This window comes from Pipistrellus kuhlii, unplaced genomic scaffold (assembly GCF_014108245.1).
Source record: "Pipistrellus kuhlii isolate mPipKuh1 unplaced genomic scaffold, mPipKuh1.p scaffold_m20_p_3, whole genome shotgun sequence".
In the NCBI taxonomy this organism is placed as follows: domain Eukaryota; kingdom Metazoa; phylum Chordata; class Mammalia; order Chiroptera; family Vespertilionidae; genus Pipistrellus; species Pipistrellus kuhlii.
Genome location: NW_023425529.1, coordinates 26,644,024 through 26,660,335, shown reverse-complemented (window position 1 = coordinate 26,660,335; position 16,312 = coordinate 26,644,024). Strand labels below are relative to the sequence as shown.

The following is a 16,312-nucleotide window of genomic DNA, read 5'->3' as shown; positions in this document are numbered from 1 at the left end:
TAAACACCCCAGCTCTGCCTTGAGAAATTTGTTTCCTCAGAATAAATATGTGTAAAGCCTCTTCAATCCAATTGTGCTAAAAGGTAATCAGTTTGGAAAAAAACTGACCATTGTACTCTTGCAAATGATTTGTTTGTGTCGCTTATAATTAGCTGGCTTCCGTGGGATGATTCTGGCTGAAGTTGCTTTCTCCACGTTAAACGTTTAGATTCCCTCCCATTCCACGGGCTGGGGTGAGTTTCTGCATCCAGGTTAGCAATTTCCAGTTTGGCAAGCACTTTGGCTTTTCAGTCTCTTTTGAGTGAAAATCAATTTACACTCTTTGCAAACATGTGACAGCATAAAGCAGGCAATTGAGTTCACTCTTAAAACACAATAGGGGCTTGTTTCATTTTGCTGAAGAGATGGACAAACCATTTTCTACTAGTTTCAAACATATCCCTGTCATACTGTGACAATTTGACAAGCATACTGTTCCACCATACTTAATTCCATAGCTAATGAAAACAGAAGCAAGATTATCTGTAGAGGGCGACACACAGGCAGGCGGGAATGGAGTCAGGTTCAGAATTCATAGGTTCTAAATACACTGACCATTCTGGGCTGCTTAATGCCTCCCTGTATTACCCCTGACATTTGATGCTCAGATTTGGTAGTACCCATTGTCCTAACTAACCTATTCGGGGACTCTTCTCATTCAGATGTCTTTTCATTAAAGATGAAAGTGGAGCTTTCAATCAAAACTCCAAAACAGTTGGGTGCTAGAAAACTAATTTAAAATGGAATAAAGTGGAAAATAAAAGAGCTGGTTACAATTACGCTATTTAGGCATTAAATGGCAAGTAATTCCAGTGATTAAGAGACCATTGATGTAATGTGGTTAAAAAGGAATACATAGAGCAAAATGGAACTGGGGTTGGGCCTGGGTCATTTTTCAAATCTGTCTGGGAAACACTGATGGTAAACTGAAGAGATCATTCTTTTGCAGGAAACTATCACTAAAAAATACAATTTTTTGTGCTATCCAATTATGCTCGCAAATTCTAACTTTGTTTATGTCATCTCTTTGCTAAATGTATACACACACACACACACACACACACACACACACACACATAAATATGTAGCTATTAGCTTCTCAATGCTTTGGAAGTAAATTATTTTTACCCCTTCCCCCCTCAGTTTCTTAGCTAGATTTCTTCAAATTAAGCCTTATATTTTTCACTACAGTGGACTAAATTTCTGGCAGTTTTTAATGATTTATTCCACTCCAAATATCTGAACAATCCTGTAAGTTTTGCATGAACTATTGTTTTTCAATTGCTTATTTTTTTAATAATTATTTATTGTTGAAAGTATTACATATGTCCCCTTTTTCCCCCCATTGATCTCTTCCAGCCCTCCCCCAAAGTCCTCACCGACCCATTGTCTGTGTCTATGGGCCTTGCATATGTGCATACAAAGTTGTATGGTGCATTTTTTTTTATTGTGTTTGTGCTTAAAACCTGCCAGCTTCCTCAGTATGAAGGATTATAAGGTGAGTTCTTCCTTTAGAAAAACTCAATTTGAGCTAAACTAAAGGGTACCTTTGCCCAGAAACAGAGTTCTCGGCTGACGGTGGACACATATTTTTGGTGTAATACTGAGCCACTGTGACCATCTTCTCCAAAATGAAACCATGGACTTAAAAGAGGGTTATCCTAGTTGTTCAGGACTCCCAGGGACTGAGTGGTAGTACCCTCTTGCCTGTTCAAAATCCTTTAGAGAAATTGTGACTGAACTCATATCAAATGTAAATCGGTCAGTTCTGTGGCATATATGTTGTGGTGACTCCAAGTAATTTAGTAGAAATAAAATCATTCTAAATTGATATTGTGGAGAGTGGCTACAGTGTTTGGACAGGTTCAAGTCTTGGACTGACTTGTGGCAAAACCACATGTAAGTCCCAGCTTGGAGGGCAAAGCCCTCTCAGCATACTTATAGCCAAAAGGCTATGGTTGTGAGCTTGACCTTACAGTCCGACCCCGCAGTCCTAGGTAGCTAAGGCGATGTGGGCTGCAGGGGGTGCAGCAAGTGCTGCCAAATCAAGGCTTGATAGAGTTCATAGAATGGCAGCAACAAGAAAGAAACAGATTTGAAATGTGCAAGAACATTGTAAACACCCTGCCCTTGTTTTGCTTTGTGTGATCAGACTATCAAATAAAGCTTTGAGTTATAGGTTGTGTCACTGTTTCCTCATCCAGGCCCAGTGATCCACCTCGTCCCAAATGTATTCTCTTGTCTGTTTTCTTTAATCCTTAGCTACCCCTCCTCAGGTTCACTGCTGGCTGTGCTGGATGTGGTTCAGATATGGGCAGCCTGATGACATATGAAACTTAGTCATGTGCAATGGTATGTCAATTTAAAACAAGGTCATATTTTAGCAACTCATATCCATTCAGAGATGTGTCATTTTGCATCTTTATCTCGACATCTTAATTCTAATATGCAGAGGTACTGAGACATAGGGGGAAAACTCAACAGCATCAAAGAGTAACCCTTGAGTGAGATGCTCAGGAACAGTTTAACATATCTCTACATGTTTTCTAAGCCTGAGGTCCCCTAGAGCAGCGGTCGGCAAACAGTGGCTCAAGAGCCACATGCTGCTCTTTGTCCCCTTGAGTGTGGCTCAGCGTTAGAATCACTTCTTCAAATTAGACTCGCCTAGGCCAAAAACTGACTTCTGCGCATGGGCCACGAAGTTTCAATTGCACTGTATGTGTGCTCCCGCACGTGGTATTTTGTGGAAGAGCCACACTCAAGGGGCTAAAGAGCCGCATATTTCTCAGATATAGTGGACATGAGAAAGTTTATGTCAGCCCGGGAACATTTGAATTAGGAAGCTTACCACATTGTAATTTCCTCTTCCCCAAGTGTGAGGCCAAGATCTTACCCTTTTGGCTTCTTTGCAGGTGAGGCAAAGCCAAGTGACCCAGGTTTCAACAATCAGATCCAATCATGACAATGACTTTCCTGCAGCAGAGAACAACATGAGGGATGAATTATCTGCAGCGGTCATTTTGCTGACATGTACAGAGGAATATGGCATAGGGGACAATGAGTTATCAGATGTGGCAGGGACAGAAGTCCTAACAGTAACTTTCCAAGGTTCTATACGCATTCCTCCCAGGGGAAGGATATGCCATACCTGTGGAAGCGGCATTATGCCTGCAAGCACTCCAGGGGCATATCTGGATATTTTTCCTGGTAGTGTAGCTTTTGAGGCTCGTTTGCTGGCTCTCATGGAGATGATATGAATTGCAAAGTATGACTTAATAAATTTGTTTACTACTTAAAAATAACTGGAGTGTTGTTTAAGAACTCTTACAGAAGCAGAAATTGGGATCAGAAGTGCTTGCAAGGAATAACCATTCAAGGAACAACAACAACAAAAAACAAAAAACAAAAACAAGAATAATCCACTGGTTATTCTTGAATATGGTTTTGGCAACCTACTGTGAAAAGTGGTAAAACATTTAACCAAATTATGACCTGGAATTGTTGTCCAGGGAGAGAAAATTACGGAGCCCTAACACTTTATCAAGACTATCAGGAATACTAAGGCTGCTGATTTGGAAGGCTCTTTTAAATTGCCTAGAGAATAAAAGGTATAATGGTATCAACTACTACATTTCATGCTCGAGATATAACCAGATGAAGTGAATGCTCCAAAAAATTCCTTTGACTAATACATTAGGGAAAAACTACTCATCTTATGACATTGTATTTCTCTTGGATACCAGAAGACACTGGTCAGTAATTATATTATACATAAACCAATTGATGTTCATAATACTTTTCACCTTACGCTACAACTCTGCAGTAGGAATTATTTTTATGGTACTTGTCTGTCTCAGTCTAACAACAAAACGTAAACAAGTTCATAAAATTTTACATTTGCTTTGAGTTTGGGGTCTACTTTCCTCTTTTCTTAAAACCTATTTTTACATTGTTCCAATAGTCAGGTTATAGGCATGCAAACTTTCTTAATGGATTCAAACTTAATAATGTGACAAAAGAAGAAATCTTTCAATTAAATGGATGTCTATTTTGGCAAGTGACAAAGGTTCAAACTGACATTTTTTTTAAAGAAAATACTGAAATGTCCTGTTAGTTTGTACCGACACTATGAACTAAACATTGACTTTCTTCAAAACATAAAATTATTTTTTGCTCTTCAAATAACTATTTTTAAAGGGCTAAATAAAAATGGTTTCTCATTTTGTGTTTCTGCTTTGTTTCTATGTTTATGCTTTTACAAGATAATGCTTTTACTCCTAATAAAATAGCATAGTCATTCATTAGGGCTCAAAAGGAAAAATGCCAAAAAGTGGCAATGATCTATTAATCCAAACCTGAAGGCTTGTAAAGCTCTCAAGTTTCTATACTATTTATAAAAGAAATTAATCTTGATGATGTAATTTTACATTCTATTTATATCATTATTCTTTATACAACACAAACATAGAACTCTGTGATGTTATTACATGTCATAAATGTCATCATAATTTGTCTTTACACATCATAAATATCTTAGTTTGTGACGTTATTATACCTTTGGGTGTCTCTTTCCATATTTATGGTAATTACATCAAAGTATTTACTATAATTATGTCATTTGATGAAATTACAGTAATTACTTCAAAAAATGATAGCCCATGACTAATGAATTAAAATAGCATGGAAATTCACATTAGAAATGACATTAAAATAATGCTAAGAATCTGTGATAACCCACAAGAACAAGAACATTCATTACTGAGTTTTTAACCTCCCAACTTGTCTCTACAGGTTTTCCCTGGTTGAAAAATTTATCTTTATTGAGGGCTGGGAAATGCTTTGTAATGGTGCAATAAAACTTCAACATGTTGAATAAAAAAGATTGAAATCTAGTTGCTAGCATTATTTTTGGCAAATTGGCAAAACCAAATTATAAATTTAAAATATAATTTATTAACCATCAAAGAAGATAATTCAAATCCTTCCCAGTCTGTGTTCTTACTTCTCCTCTCTCATACTATTATAGGTTTATATCTATATATATTATGAGTATATTATATATATATATATATATATATATATATATATATATATATATAATATATATTAGGTAACAGAGTGAATACATAGTGAACTCATTAGGGACTTGTTTTTCAAGCTGAAACTCATATTCATAAATCACAACACAACTTGAAAGAACCAAGTTGTGATTTCATTCGGCCTTGACCTACACATAGATTCAACTTAGCAATGGCTGAGAAATGACTTTGTTTTTAGCATTCTCCATGAAGATCTCTCTGATCTTCCATGACAACATGGAAGAATATGCCATAGCATCTCATGAAGGCCTATAAAAAGGTTACCTTTCATTACTATCAAGGATACCTTTCCATCTATAGCTCTGAAGCATGAAGGCTCTTCCAACCAAACTTAGCTTGCTCTTACTGTGTTTGCCTCCCCACATCTGTCCTACGAGTATTTTCTGCTCTTTCTGGATGTCATGACTTTCATATTTTAATATAAATATTTACACATTAAATAGACATTTGAGTGCCTACTAGATGCCATTCTAGGTTCTGGGAATAAAGTATTCCCCCCTCTATCTGCAGATCTGCTTTTTCTGGTTTTAGTAACCTGCCCTTTTAAATTGAAAATTTCAGAAATAACATATATTTTTTATGTTTTTAATTTATTGTTGACACTACTTCAGATGTCCCCCATTCTTCCACTTTTCCCTACCTCCATGTATCCCCCACCCTACTTTCCTCTGGCCATCAAAGCATGCTGTTCGGGATAGCATGATTGATCTTGTGCTGACTGGCTCTGTCTGCCCAGGATATGAACAATCACTTTGTCCAGCATTTCCACACTGTATACACTCTCTGCCCATTAGTCACTTATTGGCTGTCTTGGTCATCAGATAGACTGTCACGGTATTGCACTACTTGTGTTCAATTACCTTTATTTTACTTAATATTGGCCCCAAAACATAGTAGCCTGACACTACCTCACAAAACCACATCATTCACTCCATTTTATCTAATTAGTAGGCACTTTAGCATCTCACATCATCACAAGAAGGGTGAATATAGTACAGAAAGCAATTTTGAGAGACCACATTAACATTTTTTATTATACTATATTTTTATTATTGTTCTATTTTTAGTTGGTGTTATCTATTACTGTGTTTAATTTATAGATTAAACTATATCATAGGTATTGATGTATAAGAAAAAGCATTGTCTATGCAGGATTTTGTTCTATCTGCTATTTCAGGCACCCACGGACATCTTAGAGCATATTCCCTGCCCAGAAGGAAGAACTACCATACATACATTAGCAAATACAGCAAAAATTCTTGTCCCTGTGGAGCTTATTCAGAAAGAAAATAAAATTGGCACCTATGGGGGCAAAACAAATAAATAAATAATTATATAAAATGTTAGCATGTAATACATGGTATTGAAACGCGGGAATCAAACTGGAATGCATTGTTTTCCTCTGGGCAGGATGCAAAGGTGATTTCCTGGGTTCCTGTCCAGGTGGATTCAAAGAACGAAGCCATGGACAAAAGATAGGAATTTGTTGGGAATCGAGAACAGATTCCCACTGTGGGAAGGGGAAGACCCACTAAGTTCCTCTTCTTCCAGTTTATAAAGGCTGCAGTTCTTTGTGTCCTGATATCCCCTCTGATTGGTCATTATAGCTGCTTCAGAGCTCAAACCCTGCATGAGGTTCCCCTCTTTTTCTCCCTTTTGTTTTTCTATTCCCTGTGGCCTTCTTTATTCTGTGTATGGGAGGCTTCCTCTCCTTTATTCTGTGAATGTATACCTTTCTGCAGCTCCCAGCTTTGTAGCCCTGTGGTTCTCCCCCGTGAACCCTCTATTTCCTAAATGTAGAGGGCCCCTTGGGAATGCACATGGATGACTTTTAATTATCATCAGCTGAACTCAAGGCATAGGCAGAGCCACGCCCTGGGAACATGTTTCCCCAAAATGTGGGAGACTGTTATCAGTACTGATTTCTTATCTTTATCCATGTGCTTGGAATGAGGAATGAATAGGACCTTGACTTACCCAGGTCTTGATATGCTAAATCCTAGGAATGAGAAAATGAATAGGACCTGAACACACCCAAAACTTCTTTGACCTTAAAACCTCCTTTGGAAATAAATGCACTGTGTTGTCTGTAGTGGATGTTGACTATCCCTCAGAGTGACAGTCCCCTACCTGGATCCCAGCTTGAATCCATTTCTGTGTCTTGGTCTTTTTTTGTCTTTTTTTAATTTCTTAATCCCCAGCTCCTCCACTCAGTAACCTGTTGCGGAAAACAAAGAAACAGCCCTCCACACCTAAAACTTCCTAAACCGCCTATTTTACCCTTAAAAACTTCTTTCCCTTCGGTATAATATTACAATATAATTAGTAGTGTAGAGAGTGCCACTCTACACTAAGAGTGCAGGAAACAATGGGAAGCAAAGAGTTCTGATTTTAACAAGTTTGTAGGTTTTATGAGTTTTTAAAATGTTTTATTGATCTCAGAGAGGAAGAGAGAAGGAGAAAGAGATAGAAATATCAATGATGAGAAAGAACCATCGATTGGCTGCTGTCTGCACTCCTCTTACTGGGGATGGAGTCTGCAACCCAGGCATGTGCCTTTGATTGGAATGGAACCCAGAACCCTTCAGTCCACAGGCTGATGCTCTATCCATTGAGCCAAACCAGCGAGGGCTTGTAGGTTTTTTTCAAATCCTCACTGGAGGATATGCTCTTTATTGATTCAAAGAGAGAAAGAGAAAGAGAGAGAGAAACATTGATCAGTTGCCGCCCATATGTGCCCTGCCTATGAATTGAACTGGCAACCTAGGTATGTGCCCTGACTGAGATCAAACCCACCACCTTTCAGTGTAAGGGACAATGCTCCAATCAACTAAGCCACAATGGCTACGGGTAGTGTATAGTTTTTAAACAGGCCTAACTAAGAAAGTGACACTGAAGCAAAGATTAAATAAGAGGGTGCCACTGTATTTTCCGGCGTATAAGACGACCCACCTAATTTTACAGTTAAAACATAGGTTTAGGCCTATATTTGCTGTATAAGACTACCCCCCACTTCCGAGGCAACACCAGTTATTTTTTTTTAATAGACCGCCTCTCTGACTCTGGCCAATCTGAGAAGGCTTTTTTTCATTTCAAAAGTCGTCTTATACGCTGGAAAATACGGTATTTGGAGAAAGAGTGCAATAGGTGGAAAAAAGAGCTGTAGAAAGAACTTATTGGAAAATCAAGGAATCCTGTGCATCTGGATAGGAAGGAAAAAAGGAATAGGAGATGGAGTATTATATTCTTATTGGTCCTCCACATAGATATGCATGATAGGTAGCTAGTTATTTAATTTTAGGGGCTCACATTTGGGATTCATCAGCATAGAGGTGTTATTTAAGGTCAGGAGGGGGAATGATGTCACTTAGGAAGTAGTGAAGAAGTAGTAGAGAAGAGAAACAAAGTCTATGCCTTGGGGAAACCAACAGTAATTTCTCAGAGAGAAGAGGAAGAGCTGAAAAATCATGACCAGGTAAGAAAAGGAGAGGGCAGCATTCTGATTGATAGTCTGATTGACAAAGTGTTTAAAGGGATAGAGACTGACAGCCAGTGACAAATATTTCAGTAGGGCATGTGGGATGAAGGAAGACTCAAATGGATCATTGGACATAGCACTAAAATGGAAGATCTAAATTCTCTCTGATCTACACATCCACATGCTAATTATCCATTCTTTGAATCCCAATTCAAAGTCTCACTAAGGAAAAAAAAAAAATAACATTGGGTATAAAAAGCTTTATACTTCATAAATCATTATAATTTAGAAAGATTAACTAAAAAAAAAAAATCCCATTAAAGTTTCCGTATTCTTCCAGTCTTATTACTCTGTTTTGTCTCAGATTTCCTGTGTCAGAGATTCCCAAAGTGTGGACCTGGAGATTGGTGAGATCAAAACTATTTTCATAATCAAACTATTAGTAAGATCTTATTTGCCTTTTCTCTCTCATTTTCTCATGAAGATAGAGTGACATTTTCCAGAAGCTACATGACATATGAAATCTCAACAGAATAAATGCAGAAGCAAATATGAGAATCCAGCTGATTGCTATTGAGTCAGACATTTAAGAGAACTTTTTAAATGTCTAACACTAGTAAATACTACTTTTATTAATGACTTTTGAACCTAAATCCTTCTCAATGTATGACCTCTACTCCATTCATATATGTAATTTAAAAATAATAAAATTGTTTTCATATAAAAAATAAATAACTAAAAATGTCTAAGTGTGGTTCTTTTTCCTCATTTCTGTTTTGACAAATATATGCCTGCAAAATAAAATATTACCAAGAAAAAAAAAAGATTCAGTATTATGCTAAGACTCTAAAAAAATCCAACAGTTATTTCCATTTACTTTATTATTGAGTAATTGCTTATACATATTAAAAAGTATGACTTGAAACTAAAGCAAAAATGAAAACAAAACAAAATTAAAAAAACTGTTTATTAAAAATTAAATTTGTCAGAATAAAATACTCTATCCTTTGGGTGTAATACTGGTAAAAATATATTATTTTATTATACATTATTCTGTGAATGTTGTGACATAATCATTGTAATGATCTTTTTTATTTGGAGTAAAAAAACCCACAAAAAAACAGGAAAACAAATGAGGCAAATTTTCATTATTCTAGTTTCTGACCCTTTTAGATGAGGGAAAGAAATATAAAGGTTTGCAAACAAACAAAAAACAAACAACAACAAAAATAAAGAACCATAAATTATTTGGCTTACTATCTCTCCAAAAAATTGTTTATTTTTTGTATTATCCAAATTATTTACTTAATGTTGCTTTCTGGCTTCAAGTTTGTTTCTGCATTAATATTGCATTTATAATCATATCTTGGAAAGAGTGGTTAGCTTGAAAGGATTAGAAGTCAGATAGGGAATCTGGTCCCTTAGGTCATTTGTTTGCATCCAGCTGAAGTCAGCAGTGGCTAAAATTCATTACCATCTGGCAGTTTTTCCATGGCCTCTGTGACAGAACTTGTGGTCCTCGTCTAGTACATACTAGACAGATGTCCAGGTCATAAAAATCACAACGATACTTGGCATCGTGTCACCCCCTTGTTGACAGTACCATCACACAGGCCAGAGATCGAAGTGGAATAAAGAATGAGCTGTCTTTATCCCATCCAGTGGTCCATTGGCAAGCAGATACTCAGTCCTTATGTATTCTGTGTGTGGGGGTAATCTCTTGGCTATATTCAAAGGAAATGGAAATAATGCTAATGAATACAGCATCTCTCAGAACATGATCAAGTGTTCTGAATTATCTGCTGCACAAACTCAGAATCAGATGAAATGGTTAAGCTTTCAAATTTTTCCTTTTTGATGGCAAATGGTGTTTCATGTAATCATAATGTCTTAAAGTTTCCAAACTATTGGATGAAGTGTGGAAGGCCAGCCACATCTGTGATTGTAAACACAGCCTATAAAATTGAGCTAGCCAGGCAAACCACACTTCTTTACAAGCTCTGTATGTGCCATTCTGACCTTATCACATATCTGTCTCAGGCATCCCAAACATTTTCCCATGACAGACATATGCTCGTCCATCAGTTACAAAAAGTATTTATATCCTCAGTCTTTTATCTGAATATTTTCTTCACTTTTTTTTTCTAACTGAAATCTTCTGATTACAACAAAGATATTTCTCCTTCCATTTTCTCAAGTAATGCCTGGTTTTCTTTCATTGGCCATTTTGAGATAATTATACTTCCTGTCTATGTGATTTTCATATCCCCTTGGATGATCCAATGAAAAAGAGTTCTGGTCCCTCTCTGATCTAGTTGTCCATTAACCTTAGCCACTTACTCCCATGGTTTTACCCTCAATCATATCAACACCAGTAACTACACAATGTCTAACTACTCAGTTTATTTTAAAAAATATATTTTTATTAATTTCAGAGAGGGAGAGAAAGAGAGATACATTAATGACGAGAGAGAATCACTGATCAGCTGCTTCCTACACACACCTATACTGGGGATCGAGCCTGCAACCTGAGCATGTGGCCCGACCGGGAATCAAACCACGACCTCCTGGTTCATAAGTCTATATTCAACCACTAAGCCATGCCGGCTGGGCAGCCTCTCAGTTTAAATTTTTGTACTTTCTTATTGTTACCAACTATAATTTCATCTGACATTGTCTAATTTCTTAATTCTTTACTAAACCAATACCTCTAATCCATTAACCCAATTGCCTTCTCACTGATTATCATTTCTCTTTTGTAATCATATCCCATCCAGTAAATTCAGGTTGCAGGATCCCTCATCATTCCCATCATTACTACATTCCCTTATAAAACTACTACTTCATTGTTCTCCCCCTCTGTCATGTATAGCTGGTAATACTTGATTCTGTTAAGCTCCAGCTCTCCTACTATGTGTTTACATTTCAAAGAATGGCAAGTGGCAAACACAATCAAGCAATTGCAATCAATGGCTTCAAATTGAATTTATGACCACAAACTGGAAATGGGCCCTTGACAGTGACTATCAATTCTACTAAGTTTTCTTAGTCATTTTCCAATTAGTTCACATTATCATTTGTCCCAGAGAGACTAGTTCACACCTAAAGCTTTCAATATGCCTTCCTTCTCCTCTTTCACAGCTCAGAAGCATGTTTCATATTTATGTTTAAAAACAGAAGGAGGTCAATTGCAGGCTCCTCAGTTGTAGCAAATGTAGCACTCTGGTGGGAGCTGTGGGTAATGGAGGAGGCCATGCATGTGAGGGAGGAGGGGGTGTATGGAATATCTCTGTACTTTCTTCTCAAATTTTCTGTGAACCTAAAACTGCTCTAGAAGTAAGCTTTAAAACATCCCAATGAGAAGGAAACAACAACAAAAAGCAGCAATTAGAAGAGACTTCTAAAACCTCCCATCACATTACACATCAATTTATCTATATCTCTCCTATACTACCTCCTTATCCAACTGCATTAGATTCCCTATTAGTGTCATATACACTATAACATAATCCATTTTACAAAAAATTCAAGGACAGATCCTTGATCACATACTCTCTCCAGCTCCAATACCATTTATTTCTCTGCTTTTCTTTATGTAAAAATCCTTGGAATATTGGGCAATATTTGTTGTCTCAACGTTCTCTACCTTTCCTCTTCTCTCTTGAACTCTGTCCAATTATTTTGCTAAAAAAAAAAAAACTGTCAAAGTCAATTTATTGAATGATCCAATGCTAAATTTTGAATATTAATCTTATTCAACAACTTGCATCATTTAATGGAGTTAGTCATTTCTTCATCCTCAAAAGAGTTTCTTCATTGGGTTCTAGTGATTTACTTTCTCCTTGTTAGCCTTGTCCTTGACCATGGCTGCTCCTTTTTAAAAAAATATATATATATTTTATTGATTTTTTACAGAGAGGAAGGGAGAGAGATAGAGAGCTTGAAACGTCGATGAGAGAGAAACATCGACCAGCTGCCTCTTGCACACCCATTACTGGAGATATGCCCGCAACCAAGGTACATGCCCTTGACCGGAATCGAAGCCTGGACCTTTCAGTCCACAGACCGACACTCTACCACTGAGCCAAACCGGTTTCGGTGGCTGCTCCTCTTGATTGCCATATAATGTGATATTATTCAGAAATAACAAGAAATAAAGTACTGATTTATACTATAACATGCATAAATATAAAAATGGATTTTTTTACCTTTATATTGATGTTTTTTAATAAGATGGACTATCTCAATTAAAGTATAAATTGATTTATTTAAATTTCAAGTTATCATTTTTATCGCAGGAGATCATTTGTATAAAGTATACAAAACCACAAGTAGTATAGAGAATAATTTAAAGTGGGAATACTCATAACAAGAAGAAAGATTCCTTCTGGATATTAGCAAGATTTCTAGGATGAGTAACAAGGAAGACCTGAGAATCAGACCTGTCCACCCCACTTAACATCAACTATTTAAAACAGCCTATGTTATCTTGTGCTTCGTATTCAGTGACAGTAAGTTTTCATAGAAGGCAAGCAGTTTGTTTGATAAGCTTTTAAGAATCATAAGTAGATGCATTTTGTCTCTGGAAATTTAGAGAGTTATTGCTGCATCTTGCCTATAATCTTTCTTTTTAATCTCTAATTTGTTATATAATATCCATCTTAATTAAAATGCTCTGCAGATAGGATATCTGTCTTCATCTGGTATCTACAGGGCTTAATACAGTACCAGATGAAAACAGGTGATCAATAGATGCTTATTGAATAAGTCAATGAAATGTAGATATTTCTGTAGCTTTGATAGATAAAAGTTGAGTTCCACTAATTTTATTTTGTGCTAGACAAGTAAAAACAAGCAACTAAATATAATCTGGGTAGCTGAGGAAAGTATCATAACTTCATTCCATTTTAGCCATCTTGCTATACATTTTAGAGTCAGAGGATGAAATGGCAAGGAATGAGTGGCAAGGGTGACATAGAATAGTTTTACTGCATTTAGTCAAATGTTTCCTATTGCAGCTCTTAGCTGTTGCTACTCCTTTTACATTTAATTTCCCAACTGTAATAGGCCTACAAATGCGCAATCTTCCCATTCAGATGAGATTGAGTTCCTATTCACGTAATTACAACCCAAAATATCATGAATTAAGTCATGTGCCATTCAAGAATATAATATTCACATTTACTAAAGAATTAATATGTACAGCTACATTGCCTTTAACAAATTATTACTAGCCAGATATGAAAAGCATTAGTAAGAAATACTTAACAGATGATATTGTGACAATGTGCTATTAAGCATGTTGCTGTAATGTCAATATTATTAAACCTATGTACCCAGCTAATCCATGAATATAAATTACTTTTGTATCAGCCACACTTTATTATTTATTAGGATCACCATAATAGCTATAACTATTCCTTTGAGGCAGCCAAAGAGCATGTCTCCATCAAAACTGGAGCTCAGGGAATAATGGAATTCAAATCTTAGATAAGGAGGAGTCCCTTAGGCACTTTTTGTCCGGACCATTTTGTTGAATCAAATGTGACTAAGAAATGGTATTGTTTTACATTGCAAATTAAGAGAGCCACAGTAACTATTACTGCAATTTGTTGAGGTGGGCCAGCTACCAGGCATTGTAGCCATGAGCTTTTCATCTAGCATTGGTCACTATCTCCCCAATCTGTAAGGTATTAATCCAAATATGGAAGGAACAAACTATAGCTAAAAGATTAGGAAGTATCTTGTATACAATTCATTAATTCATTAATTAAAGAAAAATTTAAAAACAAACAACAACAAAAGGAAAGTAACATATGTAAACTACAATATCTAAGCTTCAGTGCAAATACTAGAGTTCAAAGTCAGTCACAGATTTTTACAAAGGGCTGAATTATGTGATAAGCCATTGAAAATTGGAATAATTGCAAAAATTGGAAAATTTGGAATAACTCTTGAGTTCACTGCCAGCTGATGATACTGCTTTTTTCCTCAGCTTTTCTCTTTGCAAAAACAGAGATGTTATATTATTATAAAAAAAAAAAAAAGTTGTGCACCATAAGTATAAAATTATTTTAAAAGGTTTCCCACAAAAATCACTGCTATTTCTAAAGTACAATTGGACAGTTGGTTTTATTATCCCCATTAAAAAGAATCTAGTGAAATGCACAAGAGTATGTCCTTACTTTCAGCCCTTCTTACACCCAGTCTAATGCTTAATTTGTTTTGAGATTTGAGGATCATTTATTATTTGGGTTGTTTTCTATTTCCCAATAGTACTTTTGTTAGCAATTTTTGCCCACTTTTAGGTATTCTGGTTAATTAAATAAATGCATATAGATGCACATGTAAAACTTACCTTTTATTTACATCACTGTCACATACTGAGCAAAGACAAAATTAGCATAGGATGTAAAGAGCAAGGGGTTAGGGGAGAGAGAGCAATTGCTGAGATGAAGAAGTGACCCCCCAGACTGCAGATCTACTTATCTTTCATATTCTTCTAAATACAAGGTATAGACAATGCAACTCAAATTCTGACCATTTCCTCACAAATTTGCTATCTTCTTGGAAACAAATACTGTATCTAAGATTCATTAGCAGTTATACATATTCCAAATATCATCACAGTCCTTTAATACTTGTATTCATTTTTAAAATATATTTTTTATTGATTTGTGCCCTGACTGGGAATCAAACCATGACCTCCTGGTTCATAGGTGAACGCTCAACCACTGAGCCATGCTAGCCAGGCTGTATTTATTTTTATAGCAAAAAAAGAACAACATGCACCTAGAGTGAGCAGAAGGAAGAAGATAATAAAGATCAGAGCAGAAATAATTGACATAGAGACCAAAAAAACAATGCAAAAGATCAATGAAACCAAGAGCTGGTTCTTTGAAAAGATAAACAAGATTAATGAACCTCTATCCAGGCTCACCAAGAAGCAAAGAGAGAGGACCCCTAAATAGATAATTTTTGAAAGAAGACATAAGGAAGGCCAAGAGACATATGAAAACATGCTCAAAGTCACTAATCATTTGAGAGATGCAAATCAAAATGACAATGTGATACTATCTCACACCTGTCAGAATGGCTATCATCAACAAATCAACAAACAACAAGTGCTGGAAAGGATGAGGAGAAAAAGGAACCCTTATGCACTGCTGGTAGGAATTCAGACTGGTGCAGCCACTGTGGAGAACACTATGAAGTTTTCTCAAAAAGCTGAAAATGGAACTCCTTTTTGACCTAGTGACCCCACTTCTAGGAATATATCCCAAAAAACTAGAAACACCCATCAAAAAAGATATATGCATCCTATGTTATTAGCGGCACAATTTACCATAGCTAAAATTTGGAAACAACCTAAGTGCCCATCAGCAGATGAGTGGATTAAAAATCTGTGGTACACAATGGAATACTATGTGCGGTAAAAAAGAGGGAATTCTTACCATTTGCAACAGCATGGATGGAACTGGAGAGCATTATGCTAAGTGAAATAAGCCACTCGGAGAAAGATAAATATTACATGATCTCACTCATTTATGAAATATAATGAACAACATAAACTGATGAACAAAAACAGATCCAGTGACAGAGAAGCATCAATCAGACCTTCAACCTCAGAGGGAAGGTAGAGGGTAGAGGTAAGGGGGAGAGATCAACCAAAGGACTTGTATTCATGCATATAAGC

The 16,312-nt window shown here is 36.3% G+C and overlaps 1 long non-coding RNA gene across 3 annotated transcripts in view; it reads right to left on the bottom strand.

Annotated features, from left to right (window-relative positions):
* Window positions 1-1,735: 1,735 nt before the first annotated feature.
* LOC118730643 overlaps window positions 1,736-16,312 on the bottom strand; it is a 35,386-nt gene continuing 20,809 nt past the window's right edge. For all 3 annotated transcript variants that reach the window (XR_004991544.1, XR_004991546.1, XR_004991547.1), the window contains 3 exons: window positions 11,175-11,180; window positions 5,796-5,799; window positions 1,736-1,746 (listed from right to left, as the gene is read on the bottom strand). This is a non-coding gene — a long non-coding RNA (uncharacterized LOC118730643). The remainder of the gene's footprint in view (window positions 1,747-5,795; window positions 5,800-11,174; window positions 11,181-16,312) is intronic.